The 26,226-nt window shown below is 51.4% G+C and overlaps 1 protein-coding gene across 2 annotated transcripts in view; it reads right to left on the bottom strand.

Moving 5' to 3' along the window:
* FAM167A (family with sequence similarity 167 member A) overlaps positions 1–15,908 on the bottom strand; it is a 37,000-nt gene extending 21,092 nt beyond the window's left edge. Inside the window, exons 1-2 of one of the 2 annotated variants that reach the window (XM_028520645.2) lie at positions 14,870–15,908; positions 8,959–9,041 (exon numbers count right to left, since the gene is read on the bottom strand). The gene's annotated coding sequence lies outside the window, so the exon portion shown is untranslated. The remainder of the gene's footprint in view (positions 1–8,958; positions 9,042–14,869) is intronic. The other variant, XM_036032018.1, reaches the window with a different exon arrangement.
* Between the last annotated feature and the right edge of the window lie 10,318 nt (positions 15,909–26,226).

Below are 26,226 nucleotides of genomic sequence, written 5' to 3'. Positions count from 1 at the left end.
GGTTTGACTGTGGTATCCACGTGGTGAGAGCAAGGGCTGGGACTGAATGCCTCGATTCTGGCTCCAGATCTGTTACCTACAAGCCTGGGCCGGAAAAGCTGTGGGGTTTTCCCTTTGTTGGAACAAACCGGGAACTTCCAAGATGCGGGCGAGCCCTGGAAAGGCTGGGCAGGTGGCTTTCCTTTTTAAAAAATTTTTTAAAAATTTTAGTTGTTGTTCAAGTACAGTTTTCTGCCTTTTACCCCCATCCCAGCCAACCCCCCAGCCCTCTCCACATCCCTCTCATTTCCACCCCCCCTAGTTTTTGTCCATGTGTCCTTTATATTTGTTCCTGCAAATCCATCCCCTTTCCCCTGAAATTCCCTCCCATCTCCCCCTGGTCACTGTCAGCCTGTCCTCAATGTCAGTGTCTTTGGTTATATTTTGCCTGTTTGTTTGTTTTGTTTAGGCTCCTGTTAAAGGTGAGATCATATGGTATTTGTCTTTCACCACCTGGCTTATTTCGTTTAGCATAATGCTTTCCAGTTCCATCCATGCTGTTGCAAAGGGTAGGAACTCCTTCTTTCTTTCTGCTGCATAGAATTCCATTGTGTAAATATACCATAGTTTTTTGATCCATTCATTCACTGATGGGCACCTACGTGGCTTTCTTTACATCTAACCTAACTCCTTCCTACTCTGGGGAGCACATTTTCTCTTGCTCTGGGCTTTGCAAAGGCAGAGAGCTTGAGGAGGAAATCAGACCTAGGACTGGGCATCCGGAAAAACAAGGCCAGACCATAACCCCACCAGGCTGAGGTGAACCTCGATGGGCAGTTCTCCACCCCACCTCCTGCAAGGGACCAGCCTCCCGGGCTTGTCAACCTTTGTGCAGCAGGGACATGCCAGCTCCAGGGGACTTAATTTGCACACAGGGACTGCTGTTCAAATGCCTGGCCCACTCTGGACCATGGAACACGGTGGCGGCCAGGAGGGGAGGAGGCTGTGCCAGCCATGAGCTCATTCCTCTGGCTGCTGGGGGGGCCATGTGGGTGCAGCTCAGTCATTCAGCCAGCACCCCATCTCATGATGACCTAATCTGGCCACCTGGACAACTTTCAAACTTGCTTCCTAGATGGGTTCCGAGGGCAGGGGACGGTGCAGGGGGCTGCTGACCCATTCCCCACCCCCTCTGGTAAAGGTAGCATGAGCTCATTCGCTGGCTGCACTCATTCAGTCCCTATCACCCTAAGGCTTCCAGAGAAACTAGAAATCCACCCTCCCTCTGCTTGGATCTATGGCCTCATGCCTGCACTTTCCAATCTTAGGTTCTTCCCTAGGACCATTTCATTTCTTCTCCCCAATACACAGTCTTTCCAACATTCCTGTCCCACTGAATTCCATGCTCTCTCAGGCCTTGTGACTTTGTACAAGCTGTTCCCCCAGCCTGCAATGCCTTTCCCTCCCTTCTACGCCTCGGTTCTCAGGAATCTTCTCCTTCAGGAAGTTTTCCTTGACTTGCCCGAGCTGTGTGTGCCTGGGGTGCAGCGAGAGCACAGCGGAGGAACAGTGATGTCATCACAGCAACAATAGCTAGTGCTTACTCAGAGCGTACCATGCCAGCACTGTGCCTTGAAGAGTCTCACATGCCCTAGCACACTTACCCCCCACAACAACCCTGTGAGTATTATCACTGTCCCCACTGCACAGGTGAGGAGACCGAGGCACAGGATAATTGAGTAGCTTGCCCAAGGTCACAGGACTAAGTGGTAAGGCTGGGATTTGAACCCCTGAAGCCTGGCTCCAGCCTAGCACTAGGCTAGCTAGCCCTTTCAAGCCCTAGCACTTCTATCAGGGACTTTCTTGATGGTGTCCTCTATGCAGACCGAGCTCCATGAGGGTGAGAACCAGGCTTTGTGTCCTGGAACCTCCAGCACTTAGTGCCATGCTGTTCTCTGTAAATGTTCATGGACTAAATGAGGAAATAGAACAAATTCCCCCTGACACACACACACACACACGCACACACACACAGCTGTGGCCTGTAATGGCACAAGTCTGAGCTGGGCTGGACAGGCTCAGAGAGGCAGCGCGGACCTGGACTTCCTGGGGTGGCACCTTCACCACCTGCTCTCTAAAGACCTGACTTGACCTCACAGGCTGTCAGGCCCAGGAAGGCAGGAGTGGCCTCACTCTGCATCAAGTGCCAGGACTAGGAGCTGCCACACAGAGAGGGCAATTCAGTGTCACAGGTGCAGCTGGAGATCCCCTCCCGGTCCAGCATCATGCAGTAATTCCCACTCAGCATCTCTTCCTTCCTTCTGGAAAGAGCATTTTTTTTTTCCTGTGGAGAACCCCTCTGCATGCTTCCTGGGGACTGACAGTCTCTTTCTTACTTCAGGGCAGTCACATGACTCGAGCTGAGCCAATCAGAGCCTCCCGGGTTTCTGTGCCCGCACCAGCAGAAGCCAGGTGTTCCGTGCTGGCCTGCGGCTGTGGCTCACTGGCAGGCTCACCAGGGTCTGCCTGACCAGAAAGGCAAGTGAATGAGATAGTTAGAGGTCCTCAGGCAAGCCCTGTTGGGAGCCATCCCACCTGACGTTGATTGTATAGCTTATACATTCTCTGTTGCTTAAGCTTCTTTGAAAAAAATGGGTTTTGACATTTGTAAACCATATAAACATGTGTTGAACAAAGAATATAGAATAACATGGGGGATATTTGTTTTTTGTTTGCCATTTACTGTTTTTAGGGAGCTCCCCATTTTGTGCGGGACAGCAGATGGGCTGGGCACCTCTCCTCTGAAACCAGAGGATCATGTCCTCCTTCCTCCTTGGCGGCCAGGTGCTTGGCAACCAGGTACAAACATGCAACTTGAGCTTGGCCAATCAGATGCCCAGGTACAGGCCTCTGGATCTGGTATGTGAGGCCAGAATGGAGGGATGAGTAGGGTTCACTGTGGCCATGTCCAGCCTTGGAGGCAGATGCCACATGCAGGGGAGGTGTAATTAGCTCAGCCGTCCCCCCAGTAAAGGACTGTCAGAGTGTTTGATGCTGTGATATAATAAGCAATATGTATTTGGTCTCCATCAGACCTGCAACAGAGCCCCTAAAACCATTTCAATCTTCTAGGTGATGAGATGGATATGAATACCTCTTGTTGTAATGTCTGCTTTTTGTCCCTAGCTCCTGAGATGGCTTGAGTGATACAAATGAAGGGAGCATCTTTGTTACTCATAGCAGGGCCCTTTCAACCCCACCCATGTTTATACGGATGAGCTCACTTTCAGAGAGCCCCTCCAGGTGGGGGCTGGTGGCCAGGGGCACTGACCGTGTGATTGGAGTTGGAACTTTCAAACCCGCTTCCGAAGGGGACAGGAGCTAGAGGTTGAGTTAAAGAGCAATGGCCAATGATTTAATCAACCGTGCCTATATAATGAAGTCTCCAAGAAAACCCTAACTAAAGGGGTTCAGAGAGCTTCCAGGCTGGTGAAAACATGGGGTGCTTGGAGGGCAGCATGCCTGGAGAGGGCATGGTAGCCCTGGACCCCCTTCCTTCCCCACACCTGTCCTAGGGCACCGCTTCACCTGGCCGCTGAATATGAGGTAGTGTTTCCCTGAGTTTTCTGAGCCATTCTCACAAACTAACCTGAATCTGAGGAGAAGGCTGTGGGCAATTCCTGATTTATAGCCAGTCATTCTGAAACACAGGTGACAACATGAAACTTGCAATTGGTGGTGAAGCAGGGGACAGTCTTGTGGGACTGAGCCCTTCACTGGCAGAACCTGATGCTAGCTTCAGGTAGACAGTGTCAAATTGAGTTAAATCACAGGATACCCAGTTGGTGGCTGCGGAGAACTGAGAATTCTTTGGTGTGGAAAATTCACACATGTGGTGTCGGAAGTGTTCTGGGTGCGGTGTGGGTAAAAACCCGGCACCCTCCGAGCTGATCTCAGACGGACCATTCCATTTCCGGGGCCTCTCGCCTGTTTTCCAAGCTGCACTGCTTCTGCCTGTTTTCTCCCTGGGGTCCTCACCTCCTGCCAGCTGTGTGAATGCCTTACAGTAACATTATTTTTTGTTGTTTACAACCAACAGCCCTGGCTGACATGAGAGGGAACGTACAGTTCATTTGGGAAGGCAAAATGTGTAACTGAGGGCTAAGCAGTGGCATGAAACGATGTTACTCCCCTCCCTACATTTCCATGTGCCCCTTCGACAGAGGGGCTGATGCCACCTCCAGTGGGAACCACAGGGTAGGTGACCATTGTCCCCTTAAAGGAACTTTTCACTGAGAGTCTATCTGCATTCATAATTGACAGGTTTCCAAACTTACACTCCACTACAGGCAACGCTTGGTGGGGATGTAACAACAATTTCCATAGGTGTGAATTTACACTTAACACTCCTCCTCCTAGCGGAAGCGCCACCCATGGGTCCTTGTGCATAAACTGGCATGCTCTGGTTTCAGGCTTGGTGACACATTCAGCACGCTCAGCAGCGGAGCCACAGACTGCTGTGTGCACACTGTGAGGCCCTGCCCACCAGCCCTGGTATCCCGCAACAGAGCAGTGGGTAACAGGAAATGGTAGGGACATGAGGGCTGGAAGGGACGCTTAAAATATCACTCCCCACCCCGGCCTGCCTTGCTGTGGAAATTCAGATCCTGTAGGATACTTTACCACAGTGAAGCCAATGCTTCATGCAGAAATGTCCCCACAGGAGACAGACCATAGCAGGGCGGCCCACTTCTGGGGGACAGTGCCTCTGGCCTGGTATCTACTGCTGAGCCTTCTGCCACCTGCTCATTCAGCTTCTCCTTCTGTGGGCTGCCATGCTCCTGAATCAGTTCAGAGGGCTCACTCCTAAAAGCCAGCACCGCTGTTGAGCGTGTTGCACGTGCTGCCAAGCCTAAAACCCTCACTAGACAGAGTCACTCCCTGAGGTCAGGAGTGGCTTCAGGACAGCCAGCACCTTCCCCATCCTTAGCCAATGCGTGGGAGCAGCGGGGGCAGGGGGCTGCAGGAAAGGGGGCTGAGACACCTACTCTGGCTTCCGGTCTCAGTCAGGCCAGGCCCACCTCCCACCCCTCAGCAGAGCTGCCCATTTCCACTTTCTACCTGAGACCAAAGCAGGGCCTGCAGGTTGCAACTGAGAGTGGGCCAGAGGCTGATGGGGCTGAGACCAGGGGAGGGGGAGGACCCAGGTCCCCAGGTCCCCAGGCTGTAGGTCTGCATTCTGAGCCTGAGTCACCTCTAGTGGAAGCTGTGAGACTCGGGGAGTCACTTGGCCTCACCTGCATGGATCTCTGACCCTCTTTTTTTTTTTTTTAAAGATTTCTTTGTTTACTTACTTATTTACTTAAGTATAGTATTTGTTTATTTTTAGAGAGAGGGAGAAAGAAGGAGAAAGAGAGGGAGAGAAACATCAATGTGAGAGAGAAACATTAATTGGTTGCCTCTTGTATGAGCCATGGCTTAGACCGAACCCACAACCCAAGCACATACTGTGACTGGGAATCAAACCAGTGACCTTTCACTTTGTAAGATGATGCCCAACCAACTGAGCCACACCAGTCAGGGCTCTGCTCCTCTTTCAAAAATAGGTTGATTCAGCGTCTACCCTGTAGAGTTACAGGGAGGATGAAACAAGGGCAAGGGCTGGGGCGGGGCGGGTGGGGGACAAATGACTATAGTATGTTTATAAACAAAGAGATTCAGGGCTCAGGCCACACCCACCTGAACCTTTTTCTTTCCTTATCTAAAGCAGATAATCCCTTTCTCTACACAGGTGGAGGTGAGGTCAATAGGTCTGAGACCCAGACACGGGAGCTGTGACTGGGCAGGCTTTTTGGTCTGGGTTTACTCATGAACCCTGATGCTCATCTAAAAGAGGGAGCTTGGGGCCAGGACTCCAGACTGATCTCTGGCGGTGCCCGAGGGAGTCTGGGAAATCCCTGTCTGTGCTCTGCAGACTTGCGGGAGTGCTAATGACAGGGGCCGAGAATCTGGGGGACAGAGGCCTGCACCCCACAGAGCTGCCCATAGGAGCCAGGGAGCTTCCAGGAGCTGCCAGAAATTGTGTTTTCTCTCCTCATCAGAGGTTACCATGGTGACCAAAGCAAAAGGAGACTCCCGCTGGTCTGGCTCTACACAGATCATCCATCCTGGCTCATCTTTATTCCAGGTCTTGGTCAGAGCTGGTACTGGGAGCGTCTGAGATGGGGAAATGACATCCTCCAGAGACCAGAACCTTGGCTCCTATTATGTGTGCGTGGTGGGAGGGAGCTGCGTTGGGACACTGTGTGTGCCTGTGTAGAGGAGTGGGGCGCAGGGGTGGGTTACACTGTTGCATGCATGTTCCCATGTACAGGGGGAATGCTAGTAAGGGAAGTGGGGTAGTTTCAAGGGCACATGTGACAGCAGGGTCTTCCTCAAATGCACCCTTGATTTACGCCTTAGAGGAGAGCTTGCTGCAGGGGCTGTGAGCTTCTCACACGGGAGAACCCTCCACGGGCCGCTTTCTGGAAGCTATCTGTTTGCTTCTATCTGTTTGCTTCCTGGATTGTTCCGCCTGTCTTCCCAGCAGCAAACCATTGTAAAAATCCACCCATCTCTTCTAAGAGTCTGAAGCTATGTTCCCTGCCCTCAGCCTTGGCTCTGTCACCTGACTTCTCCCTGATGTCACATGCCCACTTCACTCATGTCCGCTCAGATGTCACCGCCTCCCACACAGAGGCCAGATGTTGACTTGTTTGCTTGTTTATGGTGTCTCACTCACCAGCATGTAAGCTCCCTGAGAGCATGACCTTCTCCTGTTTACTGCTGTGACCCTAGTACTCAGAACAGTGCCTGGCACATAGTAGGTGCTCAGTAAACTTGTTGACTCAATGAATGAGTGATTGAATGGATGAATGGATGAATAGATGGATGAATGAATGAAGGGGAACTTTCTGGGCAGTCTCTTTTGTCCCTTTGTCATTAGCCCATCTGGGAACTCCCTGCTCCTCGTGGATTCTAAAGGTCTGCTTTAGGGCTCAGCTGAGGGCTTGTCTCCTCCCCTCAGCCCTCAAGGACACCCCCTGCTTCTAGGCCATTCTTCGTCTCAATTCTGGCACTAGCTTCCACCATGCTCATGGCACACTGGCCTTGTATGACCTTGAACTCTGAGAGTGTCCTGTCTCCTTAACAAGACATCTAGCTCCTCAATGGGAAGGTCATTGCTCTCTCTTTGGTGTCCTGAGCACCAGGCTCTGCAAACAGATGTGCAATAAATGCTGAAGGTTGCAATGCTATGAATCAGGGAACAAATTCTAGCGTGAGTATTTCACACCTCCAGTAGTTTCCTGCCCAGTAGACCTCCTGCAGGTTCATGGGTAAGACTTTCAAAGTCAAGATGTTGTTAGTGAGTCTGAATTAGAGGATGGGGGTTGTTTGGGAAGCTGGTCTCAACTCTATGTTTTATTCTTTCCCCACAACCTCATGGTTGAATTTGGCTAAGTCTCTGAGCCTGGTGCACCACCTCAGTCTACAGTCCTTGCTCTTTCTGAGTGGAAGAAATTCCCTCCCGCACAGCATTTTTTAGCACTTTTCTACACCAGTCTCTGGTACTGACCACTCGTCTTCTTGAATTGTATGGCTTGGTAACATTTCTGACGTGCCAGTTAGGTGGTCAGATGTGTCTTTGCTCAGCATCCCTTCTGTGAGACCCTAGAGCGGACAGCCTGTCTCTGATTCTTTCCCACACGACTCACAGCTGCTTGCTTGATATAACCACTTCAGCTTTAAAGTATGTCTTCCGTACAGGTAAACGAAACAAATACATAAATGGTCATTGTGTCTCTATCTGAACTCAGTGACAAATAAAAATTCTTAGCATCAAGAGGAAGAGGGGGAGAGAATCTTTACCCAGTGCCACTACATGCCAGGCGCTGTGAATGTCCAGCTGAACGCTTGAAATGACCCCTGGGTAGGACTGTATTGTCCCTTCTTTACAGGCCACAGGCAGGCAAGCAAAGGAGCCACCATTTCAGCCCAACTCCACTGTCGTGACCGTGCCCCCAAGTGGCTTCACACGTAATGAAGTAACAGGAACACACACACTTTATAGACTTTCAAAGTTTGAAAGCCCAGCGTCTCTAGGAATCCTGGGAGCAGATAATAACATTTAAATATTCTGATGGCACTGTTTTGTTTTCCCGTGAAAGTCATCTGGGGAGGTGAGGAGGAGGAGGCTCAAGCACCCAGACGGAAGTGCCTCTCCGCTGGTGCTGGTGAGCGGAACTACTGCAGCCCAAGGGTCTGCCCTCTCCGGGGCTGGAGCCCTCCTGGGGGAGCAGGGCCTGGCCAAGAGAGTGCCAAACCTAAGGGACGGTCTGCCACTCCCGAATGTGAAATCCTTCTGGGCACTTGAGCAAAGTGCCTGCTACCAGGCAGAACTCATTTTATTTGTCCACTGAGCTTCTGTTGGTGAAGGGGGAGGGGAGGGGAGGCAAGTTGGCTCCAAGCCAGGCCGAGGGTTGGCTACGGTGCCTGGACCTGAGGCTGCCAGCGTGGGGGGATGCGCAGGTGTGTGTGAGGCCCAGGCCAGGACCAGAAGGGTGCAGGGAGCCCCGGAGGCCTGTGTTCCTCGCTCCCCTTGACTCTCCCGCTTCCTGCAGCCCTAGGTGCCCTTTCTCCCAGGGTCCTAGCACCACTGCTGGGAGATGAGAATGAGACAACCATTTTGGAGGCCCAGCCTAGGGCAACAGAGGGAAGAGCCCCTGGCCCGGGAGTCAGGGGCCCCGGCGTACTCTGAGTGACCACCGCAACTCACCTCTCCTCTCAGTCTCTTGTTCTCTCTCTCAGACATGCATCTTGGTGCAATGGCCTTTACGCTTCCTTGTACCCCAACGTGCACAGAGTTTAAGCCACAGCAGCCTGCAGGGCTGTCATCAGGTGATGACGCCACAGGGAGCAGAGGCAGAGGAGCCGACTTACCCAAGTGTATGTCCCAGAGCAGGGCAGTCCGCCGCGTCCTGTGCCGCACCTCAGCGAGTTACCCAAGGCTTCCACTCCCACGCCTGGAATAACAAGAGCCATCACAGACATTCTGAAATCACTCTGCAGTTTACAATTTTTTCCCCCCACACACGATGGCCTGGGCCAGAGAGACCTTCCTGAGACTTATACCACGGAACAACCACAAACCTGAGAAGTCGCCAGACTTGCCCTGGTCACACAGTGCTGTCAGTGGGGTGGGCTGGCTGGGATTGGTCTTGATTCCAGGCTGAGCTTCTGTTGTCTAGAATACAGGGGAACCTTGCTTTGTCTTGCTGAGATACTGTGAGGCAAGAATCTATAAAAATACTTGTTAAGACCTTTGCAAATTCAGAGTGCTCGGTCTGTGCTGAATAATTGATGTGTTCACTCCTGGATGCTTAGAGCAGACTCACAGGCCTCTGCCATAGGCTGGGACCATGGAGACCTTTCCTATCATTTTGCCCAGTGGAAGAATTTGCCGAGAAAATCACCAAGAAAGAGTTGCGCTTCCCTATTGGTAGGGGCAGACCCTGGTTCCTGGGAGCCATAGGTCTGATTTATTGCCTCACTGAAAGGAGAGGAAAAGTGCAGGGCTGCTGCTGGGAGGGGCTGCTGGGCCACCCAGAGCAGACGCCACTGTGTCCCTTCCAAGGCCTCAAGGGCCTGGGAAAGGGCTGCCCCTCTCTGACAGTCTGGGAGAAAGGTGCCTGGGAATCTGAGAGTCCGGAGGGGATTGGCCATGGGAAAGGCAGAGTCTGAAGCAGAGGTTTCCCCATGAAAACTCCTGAAAAGCAGAGATGCCCAGGGAGGGCAGAGGCCACCTGTGGCCACTCCAGTCAACGGCTACATGTGACCACAGAAATTTCTGGCTAAGGCCATGGCTGCAGGGAGTAGGTGGCAGAAAGTAGAGAAAGAGTGGCCTTTAAGGCAGTTTGTAGAGATCAAAGTAGAACACAGTCTGAGCCGGTGTCTGGCTATGCGAAGCTTTGAGAAGAAGGAACATGTCACAGCTGACCGAAACTCAGGGTACCATTCACAGCTGAGGATGCACAAGCTCCCCCTGCAAGGTACAGGCCCACAAAGTGACCCCTAACTAGCACTGGCTCAGCCCTCCAAATGAGGCAGATTTAGAACTATCCAAATCCCTGAGGTCCTTGGCTCTAACTTCAAATGAGCAGAATCAACAAACTCCAGCTCAAGTGGGATTTGTTCTGATGACTGGCTTTCCATCTTCCTCTGCATTGCAATTTCCAAAACCCAATGGTGTCACAAGGATGTCCTAAGAGGTTTCACGGTGTGCTCTGTACTGATGCGAGTCCCTTCTCTTTCATACTTTGTCTGGACCTGCTGACCTCCCAGGAGGTGGAAGGGCTCTTAGAGTTTCCCTTTGTGTGGGCAGGGCCCTTCCTAATGACTCTGGGGTGGGGAGTTGAAGATGGTTCCAGAGTGGCCTCAGCCTGGCTAGCAACACGTGGTGCTGCCTGCAACTAACCCAAGGTGCAGAACGCCCCCTACCCTGGGGCTTGGAGGAGACATTTGGCTCAGACACTACACAGGCAGAACAGAAAACAGGATGAGTAACCTCGGTCCACACTTGTGTCAACTGGAGCTGAACTTAACTGGGCTTCTGAGCTACCTGCACTCACACCTAACAGAGGGAAGGAATGGGGAGCAAGAGAAAGAAATGGAGCAGGTTAGGGATGGGGCGGTACTGGGCAGGGTGACAGGCCAGCTAATTCTATGAACCCAGCTCGTCCATTTAATCTGTAGTCCTCAGGTTCCTCATCCACAAAATGGGGATCATGAGGGAACCTACCTCAAAGCCTTGGAAGGAGCCAATGAGATAGACTTGGAGAGAGTGTATGCAACTTCTTAGTCTGGCCTCTAATAAAACTCACCCTCTTGCCACGGCAGCACTCGGTTGGACCTCTCCTGGACCTATCAAAAAAGGGGACGGGCCGCCAATCGTTCAAGTTTGCTCAAGCTCAGCTGTGTGCTCCAGAATGTATGAAACATTGTTCTCTTGTCAGCCCAGCACTCTGGGCGTCACCAATTGTCTTTCTCACTTGACACCCTAGCCAGACTCCATGCTCCTTGAGGGCAGGGCTGTTGTCTTGTGTTTGTTTGGGAGGGTGTCTGTTATTGATCTTAAACCCTTCACAGACACGGTCTGAGACATCCTCTGGGGTATTGTTTGGCAAGTTGCAACAAGTGGCATTTCAGAAGCGTGCATTCAAATCCGGACTCGCCACGCCTGGCTGGCAGCCTCAGGCAGCATCCCCACTCCGGAGGGGGCTATGGCAAGCACTCTGGCTGTCTTTCTGTCTACTCAACACCAGGCATTTGGTAGTTAGCAGAGTAAACATGGCAAACGCATTCTCCTTAGTGAGAGCAGAGGTATTCAAGATATGAGGGTTGGCCAAATGAATTTCGAGATGCACTTGACTCCTATAAGAGCCAGTGAAAGAATGTAGTGAGACCTCAAGAGAGGTGCGGTCAGGGCATCTAGAGACACAGATGGCTGCAACCAGCCCAGAGAACAGGCTGTGTGATTGCTGCCAGGCCCATTTGCAAATAAATAGTTGCTCAAAAATTACCTACAAGTGTGGCAGAATGTGGTCGGAGGCCTGCTTTTATTCGACCTGATAATGAGGTCTGCCTTCACTTCCTCAAAGTGGTCAGCGGCTGCTGTCAAACAAATGGGCCAAACAGCAAACAACGAAACCTGAGATTTATGACCAGATGGACTTAGGTTAGTTTGCAGTATGGTGATATCTTTTAGTGTCACTTTGAACTTCATGGTGGTCGGGGGCACCAGGGCCCTCAGTGGTCTCCAGTCCAGGATCCTGATCTGAAACTCTCCTGGGAACTCATCCCCCTGAGCGTCCCCCAGCTGCTCTCCTGGGGCTGAAGTGCCAGGTCACACTCACAGGCCCTGCTGGTTTTCTGGAATGAGGAAATGCTGCTCAGTCTTCAAGAAACCCCGAAACTGTGGCTATGATGCAGATCGCTGTTTGGGCCCATTGCATACCTAGAAAATCAGCTCTGCCCTTTAAGGCCCTACAGGGCAAGCCCTAAGAGGAAGTCTTTGGGGACTCATTCTCAGCTCCCACCTTTGGGTCAGAATATCCGAGGAGAATTTCTGGCCTTATTGGAAATGTTGCCCTGAAAAAATGGGGGCTCAGTCTGAACCCTGGGGAGAAGCTGAACTTCCATGCCTTCCTTGGGCTCTGCAAAAGCTGCTGGGCAGGGACCCAGGTGTGAGGAGGACCTTGAAGCTGGAGAGCTCACTGCCCCCCACCTCTGGCGACACAAGAGCCCTTCCTTGGTGGGCGGTGCCCACTGGGAGATGGGCGCTGCTCACTGCGCACCCTTCCCTAAGGAGTTTTTCACCCGTGAGAGCACTGTTGCAGGGGGGGGGGGGGGTTGGGGGTTGGGTGGCATTCTGAAGGAAAGAAGTTGGGCACAGGGCAGTGTAAGCCTCTAAGTTCTCCTCTTGCCCACCTTCTTTCTCCCTCTTTTCCCTTCCTCTCCAGAGAGAATTTGTGTGCACACTGAGACAGGATGGAGGTCAGAGAGGGGAGGTGCTGGGCGTTCATGCACCAGGGCCACTGTCCTACCATGGAGAAGCTGATATCTGTAACCTTTCCAACTCATACTGGCAACTTGACCCTCTGTGGCAGCTCAAGCTCTGCAGGCTGATTGCAAAGTTAGCCAGGCCTACAAGCCACCCCCTTCTAAGCCCCTTTCCCACCTCCTGTCTCACCCTGCTCCCAGGCCCACTGCTCTCAGGTAGCGCGTCCTCACCCCTTCAAGGCCTGCTTCAGAACTTGCCTTGCCTTCCTTACTCCTCTCCCCTATCTGAACCCCAGGCTCCATGTGCATTTTAAGAGCCATCCTACTTAATCCTAAAGGACTTCCAATTCACGAGAACGTCCCCACCCCTAGGCTGTAAACCAGGGAGTGAGCTGCTTGGATTATCATTCATCTTACATCTCTGCAAGTAACTCAACATCCCAGCCAAGTGAAGAGCCATTGGCAGGGGGTGGCGGGAATTCCAGATGCTGGTGTAGAGCCAAGAGAGGTCCCCCTAGCAAAATTTGAATAGAGAAAGCCACCAGAGTGTGTAAGCAGCCTAACAAGCAGGTTCTTCCTCATTGATCTGGGGCTCTGTGGATCCATCTCAGGAAATACTTAGGCACTGCCTTAATTTACTTCCCGACCAGAGTTTCTCTCGGAGGGAGGCCAAGCTGGTGAGTATGGAAGCCAGGCTGATAATTCAGTGGAAATCCATGCATGTAATTGGGAGAACAAGATGAAATGAGAACAAGTGCATGGAAAGTTGGGGGTCTTTGGGTGGGCAACGGAGGAGAGAGGGAGAGAGAGGACCCTGCTCTCCACTTTCAGGCCAGCGGACTAAAGCCAACCAGGCCCCGTTACAGAGACTTTCCAACTTCTGCTGCAAGAAATGGTTTTCCTGGCTCCACAGGTTCTCTTGAGATGTCAAGGGACCTTCCCAGGTCACAGGACAAGCCAGTCACACAGCTCTGGGTGAGACTGGTTTCTTCCCCTCTCTGGGCCTCTCTCTTTGGATCTTCCAAAGCAGCCATCCTCTGAGAGCACTGGCTTAGGAGTCAGGCATGTGAAGCCGAATCTCCACTCTTTCACCAGCCATGTGAGCTGCACCAAGTTACTAAATCTCTTGGAGCTGGTCAGCAAAATGGGGATATTATGTCCCCTGGAAGGGCAATTGTGAAGATAAAATGACCAACAGATGTGAAGACTTCTCAAGCAGGGCCTGGTTGGTAAATGCACTCAAGACAGAAGAGCTGTCATCCTTATGCACTCCAAATGCAGCCCGTGGTTGCTTGGCCAAGCTCCTTAACAGCGTACTGGCAGTAGCTCCCATCCTGTGGATGCAGTCAGGCTGCGGGTGTCCCGGCCACCTCTGCTCTCCCAGGACTTTGCCTAGCACTGTCCACTCTCGATCTGGGCCCAGGTTGGGCGGGGGGCAGCAGGACTGTCTATCAGAGGGAAGCCGCTTTAGAGCCTCACCCCCTTGGGCACTTTGGATAACCTGGGCTCATCCCACCTGGGACTCACCAGGAATGGCTGGGAGTTCCTGGAATTCAACCTGCCTTCCAGTCCTTCTCAGGAGAAACCGTACAATAAGGGGGATGAAAACCAGAAACAAGCAATAGGGTTTTTTTTTTTTTTAAGCAGAACATCCAACCTGATTTGGTGGACTGACATACCTGCCTACCTTCCCGGGACCACAGAACGTCCTGCCCTCTCCTAGTGACCCAACCTCATGGCTGATCTGCTCATTCCTGAGGTCCCTTCAGGTTGTGCACTTCCCTGGATCACATGAGCCTCAGCCCTACAAGCACCCTTGGGCCCAAACACCCTCGGTCACTTCTCCTGAGTTACAAATACCATCTTTGGGGCAGGAACTTCCCTGTCACTGAGTCTGAAGTAGACAGAAGGGACAGGATGGATTGGAGATGACCCCCCGTCTGGGAATAGACCTGGAAAGACTGAGTGGGGCTCCCCCCTCTGAGACCTGGTACCCCAATTCTCCACCCAGATCTTAGCCTGGAAGGGGCTAGCTGAGAGATGGGCGATGGTGTCCAGCCGCGTGTCCCACACCCCCTCCTCACCCCAGGGAAGAGCCCCAGGAATGGGTGTCCACTCCAGGGCGCTCTGAGATGGGAGCTCCCGCAGATCCAGGCAGGCTGCTCCCTGCCACTGCTGCCTAGGAGACCTGCACGCTGGAGCCCCCTCCCCAGCCAGCATTGCCGGCAACAGCCGCATCACTACCAGTCCAATTCTCAGCCCAGGGAACCTCCCACCGCTGCCATAAACCCACCTTTCAGGGTGCTTAGAGGCCCCGTCCGGGGTGTCACCAAGGTCCCCGCCTCCTCCTCAAGACGCGGGCTCCCCGTTCAGCAGCCTCTGGCCCCGGCCTCGGGGGGCTAAGCCGGCTCCTGCCTCCTCTCTCGTGCTCCCGTGAATTCTCAGCACTATTCTTTTTTTAAGGGACTTTTTTTTTTTTTTTTTTTTGCGTTGCGTCAGGACGGTTGCCTGGCGACGGCAGAGCTATTCCGCCGCCAGCCCTTTCAGCCGCGAACCCCTCCAGCCTCTCATTCATGCCTCTCCTCCCGCGGCTCCCGGACCTGGACTCGCCGGGTCCGGGAGACGCGCTCCGGGTCCTAACGCCCGGCTAGTTGCACGTTCCCGGACCTGCATCCCAGCGGCCGCCCAGCCACACGCATTTGCCAAACCCTAGATGAAACCAAACCCAAGTATCTTTTTTCTTTTAAACCCGAAACCAAAGCAGCAGTTTTCCCATAAACATGGCAACGTGGCTTTGCCACTGTCAGCAATTTGCTTGCGTGGAGGGGGCAGAAGAACCCTCTTCAGGCGTCGCCAAACCCAGAGCTTACACTCCACCCACAAGTGGCTTGACTTCAAACTACCAGCAGCAACTCCCATTACCCAGTGCCTAACGTGTGCCACACTGTCAGAGCGACTCAGCTGGCGGCGGGGGGGGGCGTCTCCAGGTTACAGATGAGGAAACTGAGACTCGGAGTGGCTAAGGAGAAACCAGAAGTGAAGCAGAAAACACATTCTTCAGCTCTGTCTCCCAGACCAGCTGGGAGTAGTTGGAGGGACCTGCCCCAAAGCATGTGTTTCTCCCACAAACCACAAGGGTGCCTCATGGCATATAATACTATGTGCGCTGTCAACCACCAGAGATGGTTCCAGTCTAAATCCAGCTGCTGCTCCACCAGAGCCTAGAGCTCCAGGCACCTAAGACACACACAGGACAGTAACCAGGGCTGCCCCATCTCGGCTTTTAGGATCAATCCTGACTGCCGACAGGGGTCTCCAGTCTAGATCCCTGGGCTCTACCTGGTTCTGGAACCCCTGGTCCCAGGGCAGATTACTAGAAGTTGGCTTCATTCTCAGGGCAGCCTGAGACATGGTCAAGTTCCTTTCCTAGATGCTTTGGGTTGGCAGGTCCCTCGAAGTTATCTAATCTGCCATGCTCACAGTAGCACTGGGGGTGCAGGACAGGTGTCCTTGTCTCCATGGACAGATGCACACATTTAACAAGAAGCTGCAAATTGACTGGACCCCAGATTCAATGGGAAGTGTCTGGTCTTATTTTCTGAGGGACTGGGCACCAAGATTCTTGTGCTGCCCCCTGGTGCCTGTGTCCTTCACTTCATCTGCCCGTGGGGCCCTTTACCCACTTCCTTCCTTGCCCCCTTCACTAGCACCTCTGGTAATGGACTTGATGTAAAGAGACAGCCTGCTAATGTGGGCACCTCTTCATGCTAACAGGTTAATACTTCTTAGCTAGCAAGTGTACTTAAACAGGAGTCTTTTGGGGAGTCACAGCATTCACTCAACCTTTTGATTCCAGCTCCTAAATATTGACCTCATCCTCCCCTTCTTCTGTCCCCTCTGCCTCTGCCCAGACCCAAGTCACCATCAGGTTGCCCCACCTCCAGTAACAGCCTTTTGTTGATGCCCTGCACCCACTCTTGGCTCCCCACCTGTCTCCTCCTGAGCTGATGACTCCTTCACAGCCAGAGCAAACTCTTCAAAATGGAAATCCGATCCTGGCTTGTCTGTGCCTAAAGCCCTCCAACAGTTCCCATTCTTCCCAGGATTAAATCCCGGGTATGGTTGACCAGGACTGAATGATCCAACTCTGCCCATCTCTTAGGCCTCGCCTTGTGCTGATGCTCTCTGCTTTCCAGACAGACACTCTTCCGGGTCCTTTTAGCCCTGCTCCTCCTCAGGGCTGGCTGCACTTCTGCCTCCTGAGAGGACCCCAGGTTACATGTCCTTACAGCCTCACCTACCTCTCCCTCATGAACCAGCTGTTGTTTTATTTGTGTGGTCACTTGATTAGTATATATCCTTCCAGGGGCTGTGGGCTCCAGGTGGCAGGAACTATGTTTGCAAGTTAAAGGTTCTCTGTCCAGACTTGGGGACTGGGCATCCTTCTGAGCTGGCTGTCATTTGCCACACTGCCATGTGCTAAATAGTGCTTGCCAGTGTGTTCTGGCTCGAGCATGCGGTAAGTGCTCCAGTATCTTCTTGGTGGAGCCATCCCACCCCATCGGAAGTGCTTTCTCCCATCTTCAGCCTCCTAGTCCCTCATTAGGCATGGGGCTCCTGCTGCTGCTTTCTCATGGACACATAGCCTTCCCTCTTCACACAGACAGATAACCCATCTGGGGCAGGGATGGGTCTTACCCTCATGCTTCCCATTCTGTCTGGCATATGCCTGCACAGGAGGGTGATCGGTGACAAGGACCAGGAGAGTCAGCAAAGGAAGGAAGAGGAAGAGCCGGGTCTCTGTTGGAACAGTCTCAACTCTAATGTCTAACCAGACGCAGTGGTTGAATGAGTTCTCAGTAGAGTTCTAGCACAGGATGATATGTAGTCATACAAATAATATTTTCAAACAAATATTTGATGATATAGGAAAATGCTAATGTTTTCATGCTAAGTAAATAAGGCTGGAATACCAAATATCTAATTAAATAAGACATTATGAAAACTTTAATTCTAATATCTAATTCCTTTAAATGCACAGAAGAAAAGACTGGGAGGGTATATGTGAATATTAGCTGTGGTTATCTCTGTGGTACAGGATAACAGGGCATTTTACAGTTCTTCCATAGACTTGCATTAATTTCCTGTGCTTTCTACAATGAATAGTTTTTGTAACTAGCAACTTCAAGAAACACTACTACAAAGAAAAGATGGCCTCGTGTTTGGGGTACCTGATGTCTCCTGCTTTGTATGGAGCTGCCTTTTATATATGAGGCTGGGTAGGAGTTTAGTGATGGACGGAGGGAGCTCCGTGGCCCAGGGATGGCCTGATTAACAAGGTGACATTTGAGCAAAGATTTGAAGAAGATGTGGGAGTTGGTCATGAGGTATCTGGGGCAAGGGTGTTCCAGGCAGAGGGAGCAGCCAGTGCAAAACACACCTGCCGCAATTGGGGTAGAGCGAGGGGCCTCACGCTGGGGTGCAGTGAGCAGGGCAGCGAGGAGAACTATGGGAGATGATGCCAGAGAGGTGACTGGGTGGGGGTGCCAGGGCACATCCTATGCACCCAGCAAACCATTGTAAGGACTCGTTTTTCCCCCAAAGGAAGACAGAGAAGGCACCACAGCTGAGTGGGGTCTCTGCCTTCTTGGCACTTCCACAGCACAAAACACTCTCTAAATTAGTCTTACCTATTCCCACTGGAGTCTTTAAGTTGCTCAAGGGCAAACCCCATTGTCTAAGGCTCCTGGGTATCCTTCATGGTGATTCAAATGTGATGGAATGAGAGAAGAAAGGAAGAAATTTCTGTTTGGCTCCATTGTATGGAGGACATGAAGATGGTACCTTCCCCTGCTCCAGGGAGCAATTACAGCTTGCAGTACTGGGCTGGAGTCCGCTAGCTTCTCCCCTCTGCCTTTGGGAGGGATTTCTCTATCCGGGGACCCAGCATTTCAAGGGGATCCATGAAATGTTTGTCATTTGGCATTCATGCTGGTGTCAGGAATGGCTTTTCTTTACCCTTATTATCACGGGGGAAGGGACAGGGAGAAGCACTGAATCAAGCTAAATCATAGGAGGTTTCCATCATGTAGGGAGCCCATTAGTTCAACGAGCAGTGTGGGTGGCTTACCCTGTGCTACTTGATGCCAGGCATGGGGACACTGTGCTTGCAGCTTACTAGAGTAGGAAAATAATGCAAAAAGCAGCCACCTTAGAACTGGAGTTGGGGAGGGGGCAGCTGCCATGTGAGCCCAGATTCGGAAGATGAGTGGGAGCTGGCTAGGAGAGGTGGTGGGGAGGCCTGAGGTACAGTGTGGAAGGAGAGGAAATAGCATTTGCAATGGTGTGTTGAAGACAGAGAGAGATTCAGTGTGGCTGAGGAGAAGAGTTCGAGAGAGTATGGTGGGCCAAGGTAAGGTCTGTGGACATGACCCTGAAGGCGAAGGGCTAACAGGGGAGCCTGCCAGGGCTTTTATATCTCAGAGAAGCTGGGGGGATAAAGGGACAAGACAGTAGGCAGGGAGACAGATAAAGAGAATGTATCCATTTTACCAGCTGTGGGAGGCAAGGGAATTCCGGACCCACAGCAAGATATGGCTCACTGCCCTTCCCAGCTGGTGGTGGTCAATGGGAAAAGCAGCACTGAGAAGGGGAGCAGCAGGGGATCTACAGGCAGACAGACCTGCGTTTGAGTCTTCTGGTTACTGGTTTTGACTCTTCTGGTTACTGGTGTGTGCCTGTGAGAAGTCACTCACAGCTGCAGGGAGCTGCAGCGACTTCATCTATAAAATAGAAATAATTTTAATAATACTGTTCATATACCAGAGGGAACCCCTCAAAAAATGGAATTATCTTCTGGAGGGTGAGCCTCTTGTAGCACAGGCTTCCCCCACTATGTGAGTGTTCTAGGAACCCATCTGTATCAGTGTACTAGCTGGCGTTGTTGTGAGAGGCTGCGTTCAGCTTCAGTGACGTTTTTTTCAAGACTCTTTCAATGCATTTGCCCATTTCATGATGGGTGATATATGAATGCATCTGCTATACCACACTGAGTGTTTAGCAGTTTTTGACCAAAAAATGGCATGATACCCATGCCCCACTCTCCCTATTCACCCAATCTCACCCTAAGTGACTTTCTTTTTGTTTTCCAGGATGAAAAAAGTCCTCAAAGGGAAATGTTTTGCTGATGTGGAAGAGGTGAAACAAAAAATGGCGGAAGCACCAAAAGGCATCAAAATCGATGAGTTCAAAAACTGTTTTGAGCAGTGGAAAAGAAGTCTCAATAGGTGTATTGCATCAAATGGAGAGTACTTAGAAGGTGACTGAAGTTTAAACATGTAAGAGTAAATACAGTTTTTTATAACTGAATTCCTTTTTGGGGGGTCCTCCCCTCGTACATGGGTAAGGGGGCCTGCCTTGGACCCTATGCTTTAGAAAGCCCAGCTCTGGGCTCCCTTAAGGGAGGGTGGCCAGGAGGTCAGGGGACCTGCCCACCCACAGTTACATCCTTTTCTTCCACTCCATGCTCCAACAATCAGGACTCAGAAATTTTTTTGCCAGATGGGTTTTAGTTGCGAAGTTAGTGGTGTATCAGCCCATGTTCAGGCCCGTGCTGGCCTCTTTCATGGTCTGTGGAGTGTGGGTGAAGGTTGGACTCTTGGTCTGGGGTGCCCCCGCCTCAGCACAAGGGTCCTCAGGTCGGGAAAGAAAGAGGGAGGGCCACGATTAGGGCTGAGGCCTCATACTCCCGATGCTGTACAATCCAGGGTCCAAGGATGCGGATTTATAACCTGCCTTTGAGGTTGTATAAAGGTATATGTGTCAAGGCAAGAGGAAAGAACCAACATTGTCTAACAGTTTGTCAGCTTGGTTTACAACACTCAACTATTTAGACACGTGGCATGTGGGCCTCCATGTATTCATTTGCTTTGGACCGGTCCAGTGTTAGGGGTGGGTCTGATTCTGGGCCTGGCTTGCTGGTTTGTAAAAGGCCAAAGACACTCCGTGCTGCACACAGACATGAGCTGTTGCCATTGGAGTCACTCTCCTCTGCGGCATCTCAGCACCTGCTGCAATTTGCTCTTGTATCTTGTGGATCCCTGTGGGAATCATCATCTAGACAAGTATGTCCAGGTCCAGGCCCACCACATCCCAGTGGCCACTGGAAGGAGGTCTCCTTGGGCATGTACAGTATTTGAAGGGAGTCAGGAATGATGCCACTAATGACTGCGGTGGAGCAGCTCTGGTGGGTGAGGGAGAGAGAGGCTTCTCGGTTGTTCTAAGCACCATCTCACCCAAGGAGCCAGGTTCCTTTGAACAATGGAAAGAGCCTTGGATAGGAAACAGGAGATCCAGGTTCTGGACCAGGCTCTGTTACTAATTAGACCTTTGTCAAATCACTTTCCCTGTTGGATGGTTTCCTCATCACTGACACGAGGAAGTCAAGCTCTGGCATCTTCTCACTCATGATTCCATGATACTCCCCACCCACTGAATAGAATCTTTCATTCTGGGCAGTGGCAGAAGGCAGGACCGGAAACTGCAAAGTGGGAGAGTCTGACAGATACTGAAACTCTGGGGTAGCAAGAGGTCAAGGCCAGCTGGACAGAGAGGGTCTGGTGGGCTTGTCCCGAGGCTGGGATGAGAGGTTGCAAGTGAGACACTAAGAACAAGGCTGTAGCCCCTATCCTTGGGGAGGGTCTGCTTATTCTCTGCCCTGTTTTAACTTTGGTGGGTGGGTGGGGGTGGAAGGTGAGGTGGGCCTAGACCTGAAAGCAGGAGGAGGAAGTCTAGGGCCTCCAGCAGAACTCTGCTCGTGATGGAAGCTAACACAGAAGCCCATTGCTTCACAAACTCCACAGCGCTCCTAGCGGCTGAGCCAACAGCTGCTGCTAACAAGTTTATTCTTTTCATTTCCACCAGCCAATCTGGGGTGATACTTTAGGGTGTCAGGAGGGGAAGTTGTCACAAACAGGAATGAAGTTGAACTTAATCATTCTCTCACTAAGGAAACCTAGGCCATAATCATGGGCGTTAGGGGCAGGATCAGGACTAGGTCACAGAAGATAATGAACGCTTGGCATCCATCACACAGAGCACTGGGAAGCGGTTCTAGGGGAAGCTGGTCTGCGGATCCTCGTATTCAGCCCCTTTCTAGGAGTTCTACTGCAAGTACGCAACTCCCTCACTGGAAGCAGACTCTTCCCTATACGTAGCTGCCTTCCTAAAATCAACTCAAACCGACTTCTCCATCGATGTTAAAACAAATGGGATACACACTTTCCCTCCTATCCCATCCTGATTGGCGATCAAGGCGGAGAGGAAATACGGTTGACTTGAACAACACGGGGGTTAGGGGCATCAGTTCTCCTCACAGTCAAAAATCCGAGTGTGACTTTTGATGTGTCCAAAACTTAATGTTAATATCCTGCTGTTGACTGGAAGCCTTACCGAAAATGAACAGTTGATTAATGCATATTTTGTATGTTTGTGTATTATACACTGTATTCTTACAATAAACTAAGCTTAAAGAAAGGAAAATCATAAGGAGGATAAAATACATTTACAGTATTTATTGGAAAAAACCCACCTATAATGCACCATGAAGTTCAAATTCATGTTGTTCAAAGGTTGACTGTGTTCTTACGCTACACGGTTCAGGCTTCTGGAAGCTTGGGTCTGTTCCTGGCTCTGTCCCTTGTTATCAGGCTTATTTGGGCAAATATCTAACCCTTCTGAGTGCCAGTCTTCTCACCCACACACCTACCACTCTGAGTTGTCGTGAGGATTAGAATTAACGCCTACACAACGCCTGAAATAATGTTTGGCACCGAGTAGGCACTCAATAAATGTTTCTTATCATGTCTGTGAGCCAACTGAGTCTTCGATTGTGCACCGCCCGAAACGGAGCGTGCCTGTACCTCATTCTAGTCTAATGCATGGCGTGAGCAAATATTAAGCAATCAAGCTGGCAGGATTTCCAAATATCTCAGCTTCCTTATTTGTCTTCTTTGAACACGAGGTAGCTCTGCTGGGAATCTGACACCAGGAAAACAGGATGGAGCGCAGAGCAGACAAACATGCCCCGTGGCCCGGCCACAGGTTTCAGGCACGGACTCAGGGCACGTCCCGGCAGGGATGCAGCCAGCCACCTCAGCAGGGTCGGCTGCCATTCTACTGACGAACATCTTATGACTATGACTGTTTCTGGTTTACAGACAGAACTGGCAGCAGACAGGGAGAGAGAAATAAATGCAGGCACACAGATGGACCTATTGAATGTACTCTGTGATGAGAGAAACCAAGGCACAGACAACAGACTGATGAATGCACAGCAAAATCGCGTTGGCAGGACCCCCGATGCATCACGTTCAGGTTAATGGTTCCTGATCAGGTCAACATGTTTAGCAAGCAGCATCCCCTCTTTGAAAACGGTAGTTGGGGGTGATGCCGTAGGCTTATGAGAAGGAAAGAGAGAGGGAGGAAGAAAGTGAAGGGAAGGAGGAGGAGTAGAAGGAGGAGAGAAAGAAAAGAGAAGGGAAGAAAAATGTTCAGAATGGGTGCTATGGTCTGAATGTTTCCCCCCAAAATTCATATCTTGAAATCCTCACCCCCACAGGGTGCTCTTAGGAGGCGAGGCCTTTGAGAGGTGATTAGGTGTTGAGACTGAAGCCCTCACGGAGTGGGATTACTGTCCTTACAAAGAGATCCCCAACAGCCCCCTCTCTCCTTCCACCACGTGAGGGTGCAGAGAGGAGGCACCAGCTATGAACCGGGAAGTGGGCTCTAGCCAGACACAGAGTCTGCTGGTGCCTTGATCTCCAGCCTTCAGCACTGTGGGAAATCAGATCCTGCTGTGTATAAGCCACCCAGCCTGCAGCGTTTGGTTAGAGCAGCCCCAGTGGGACCAGGGCATTCTCTGGTGTCCTAGTGTCCTGGAGCCCAGAGCCTCTGATGTGAACAGGAAGTGACCAGAACTAATAGCCTGACTCTTCCTGCTGCCTGGTCATGAAGGCCTTGGTCCATGCAGCCCTGGGCAGTCCACCTGTTGCAGGAAGAGCCAGGTCAGCCCGGGGCTAAGAGCTCTGCAGCCCAAACACTCCTGTGGCAAACCCCCACCTTAGGGCAGCCTCCTTGCACCTTCTCTCTGTAGGAACCACTCTCCCCTCCTTGGACCTCACCTCAGTTTTCTGAGCCGTGAGCACTTCTTCATCCTTACAAGTTAGGGTTTATGGTACTGAAAGGGTTAGGATATCTTTGGAGTTTTCCAGTTGAGAAAAATGACCTGTTGGCATTTGGGAGAGAACAGCCCTTAGAATGTATAAAATCCTCTCAGCTTCACCCCATCCCCAACTGACCTTTCTTACCCTAAAGTCCAGCCATGCAAACAACTCAGGCCAGTGGGATCTGAGTCTAAAGGAAATCAGATGGAGGCAAAAGGAAATCAGGCAGAGGCAGAGAACAGTTAAGGCCCAAACATCACGGTCCTTCTGAACTGTGTCTTTACAAAAGGCTTTTTGCCATCAGGAGAATCATCAATTTTTGAAACCCATTCACATTCAGCATGCCTGCACGATACACTCAGCACCTGCAAAATACTAGGCTCTGGGCTAGATCATTGTTCTTGTGTGATCTGACTGACGTGTTAGAAGACAGTAGAGAAATGTTTAATACATCTGGTCAGGTGTACCTATTTGCAGGTCCTGGAACACATAGATCCTCTAATCTTTCCCTAAGTATATGAATCTATTTCCCTCTCCCCTCCCCGCAATATCTACTCCTCTAACTGAAGTTGGTGCCCTCACCCATGCTTCCCTGTCACCAGGGGCAAAGCGCTACCCTACCACTCCACCGCGAGGTCACCAATCTCTTGTTTGTCTGTCCTAATAGATTCCAAGGCCTGTAAGGTCAGGGATGGCATCTCACTCACTCCATTCCTGGAAATGTTCCCAGTGCCCCCCTACCCAGTGTACCACCCAGGGCTGGGACGCATGGGTCCCTAACCCAGCTATGTATGCACAAGGGAACAAATGAAGGGCTGGATGAGCACACCTTCTTACAAACCCTTGTGCTCAGTTTCCTCTGCTAAAGAATGAATGGAAGGGGAGCAAGCTGAACCTAGGATCCCAGGAATGTTCTGGATAGGCAGCTGGTGCAGAGGTTTGAGGGCTGGGTCATTGGTCCTCTCCCATCCTAGGAAGGAGCTTGATGGGGCTCCCTTAGCTCACCTCAGGTGTGATCTAGCCACCACTGGTCACCCCACACTGACTTTACGGAAAGACAGGAAGGGATCTCTCTCCATTATTAACAGGCCTGTGGGATTGGTCCTCTTTTCTAAGGTGACAAAAAGGGTAGTTGATTACTCACTTCATCTTCTTTTTCAGCAAAGGACAAACCTCATGTCCTTTCTGCAGATGGAGGGGCTGAGGTGAGAGAGGGTTGCTTCCCCCAGTGCCTCCGCAGCTGGCCGCCAGTCCGGACTTCTCTCCCCGCTCTGGCCCTGAGCTGGGGAGTGAGGCTGCGCATTAAAATGCTTCCCATTCATTAGATGCCACTTGGGGAAATTCCACGACTTGCCCCGCCTTCCCCCAAGGCCCAGGAAGCTGAGGTGTTTGCACCTGGATGTCTGGAATGCTTGTGCACCAAGTGGGGGCCGAGCAAGGTGGAGGGTGGGTCTCAGGACATTTCTGAGCCTTGAATTCATTTCTGTGGCCGGTGGGTCCCTCCTGATGGCTTGAGCAAGGCAGTGAGAATTTAGCCCCTGCCCTGGCCGTGGGCCCTTCACAGGCCAGACACTCTCCCGTGAGTCCTGCTTGGGAAACTATTTGGGCTAGAGTAGGGGCCAGGGCGGGGGCCAGGGCAGGGCACGTCTGTGGGAAATTACACGAGCTAAGAGAGAGGGTGCTGGGAGGCCAAAGCCATAGTGGTGGGCCGCTTGGGAGGACTGAGAAGTGGAGAACGGGGGTCCACAAGGCCAAGGCAGCCTGGGTCTTCTCGCTGCTGACTCTGGACCTGGTGCTGCCAGACCCCGGCCTGTGCGCTCATCACAGAGCCCCGCCCCTGGCGTTGTCCCAGGACAAAGGTTTGGGTGCCTTCTGCTTCGGTTTTGGTCCCATTTCTTTGAAGATATGGTACATTTGAAAAATAAGAAAAAAATCAAACTGTTCAAAACGAAAAGAACAATTGTTCATATTCATCACCCATAATTAACTTTTATTAATATTTAGCATATTTGCTTCTAGGTTTTCCCATACTGTACATTGTCTTAAAAAGTATAATTAACTCGAGGTAAATTGATTCTTCTTTTAAAATGATTAGATATTACAGGTAAGGCTAAATCCCTTCTGACCAGCCCCTGCCGCTCACCCCTCCCCAGAAATAATCACTGCTGTGAGTTTGGAATGTATTTTCCTTAGTCGTGGTTTCACTTTTATACACGAGTATATAAAGCACACACACACATGTCATTTTGTCCGTTTGTGTTTTTTCCTAATGGCATAACCCTGCATGTGTGACTTTGCAATGTGCCTTTTCCTCCCCAGTAGGTGCTTGATGTTGATTCACATGAATGTGGGCCCCTTCGAAGACCCTTCCCGATCGACATTTTCACTGTTCCAGTCACATGGTACTGCATCATCCTCGTCTTCCTGT

The sequence above is a fragment of the Phyllostomus discolor genome, chromosome 8 (genome assembly GCF_004126475.2).
Source record: "Phyllostomus discolor isolate MPI-MPIP mPhyDis1 chromosome 8, mPhyDis1.pri.v3, whole genome shotgun sequence".
Lineage (NCBI taxonomy): Eukaryota > Metazoa > Chordata > Mammalia > Chiroptera > Phyllostomidae > Phyllostomus > Phyllostomus discolor.
Note: the sequence above shows the minus strand (reverse complement) of the source record. Positions and strands in the feature narration are given on the sequence as shown.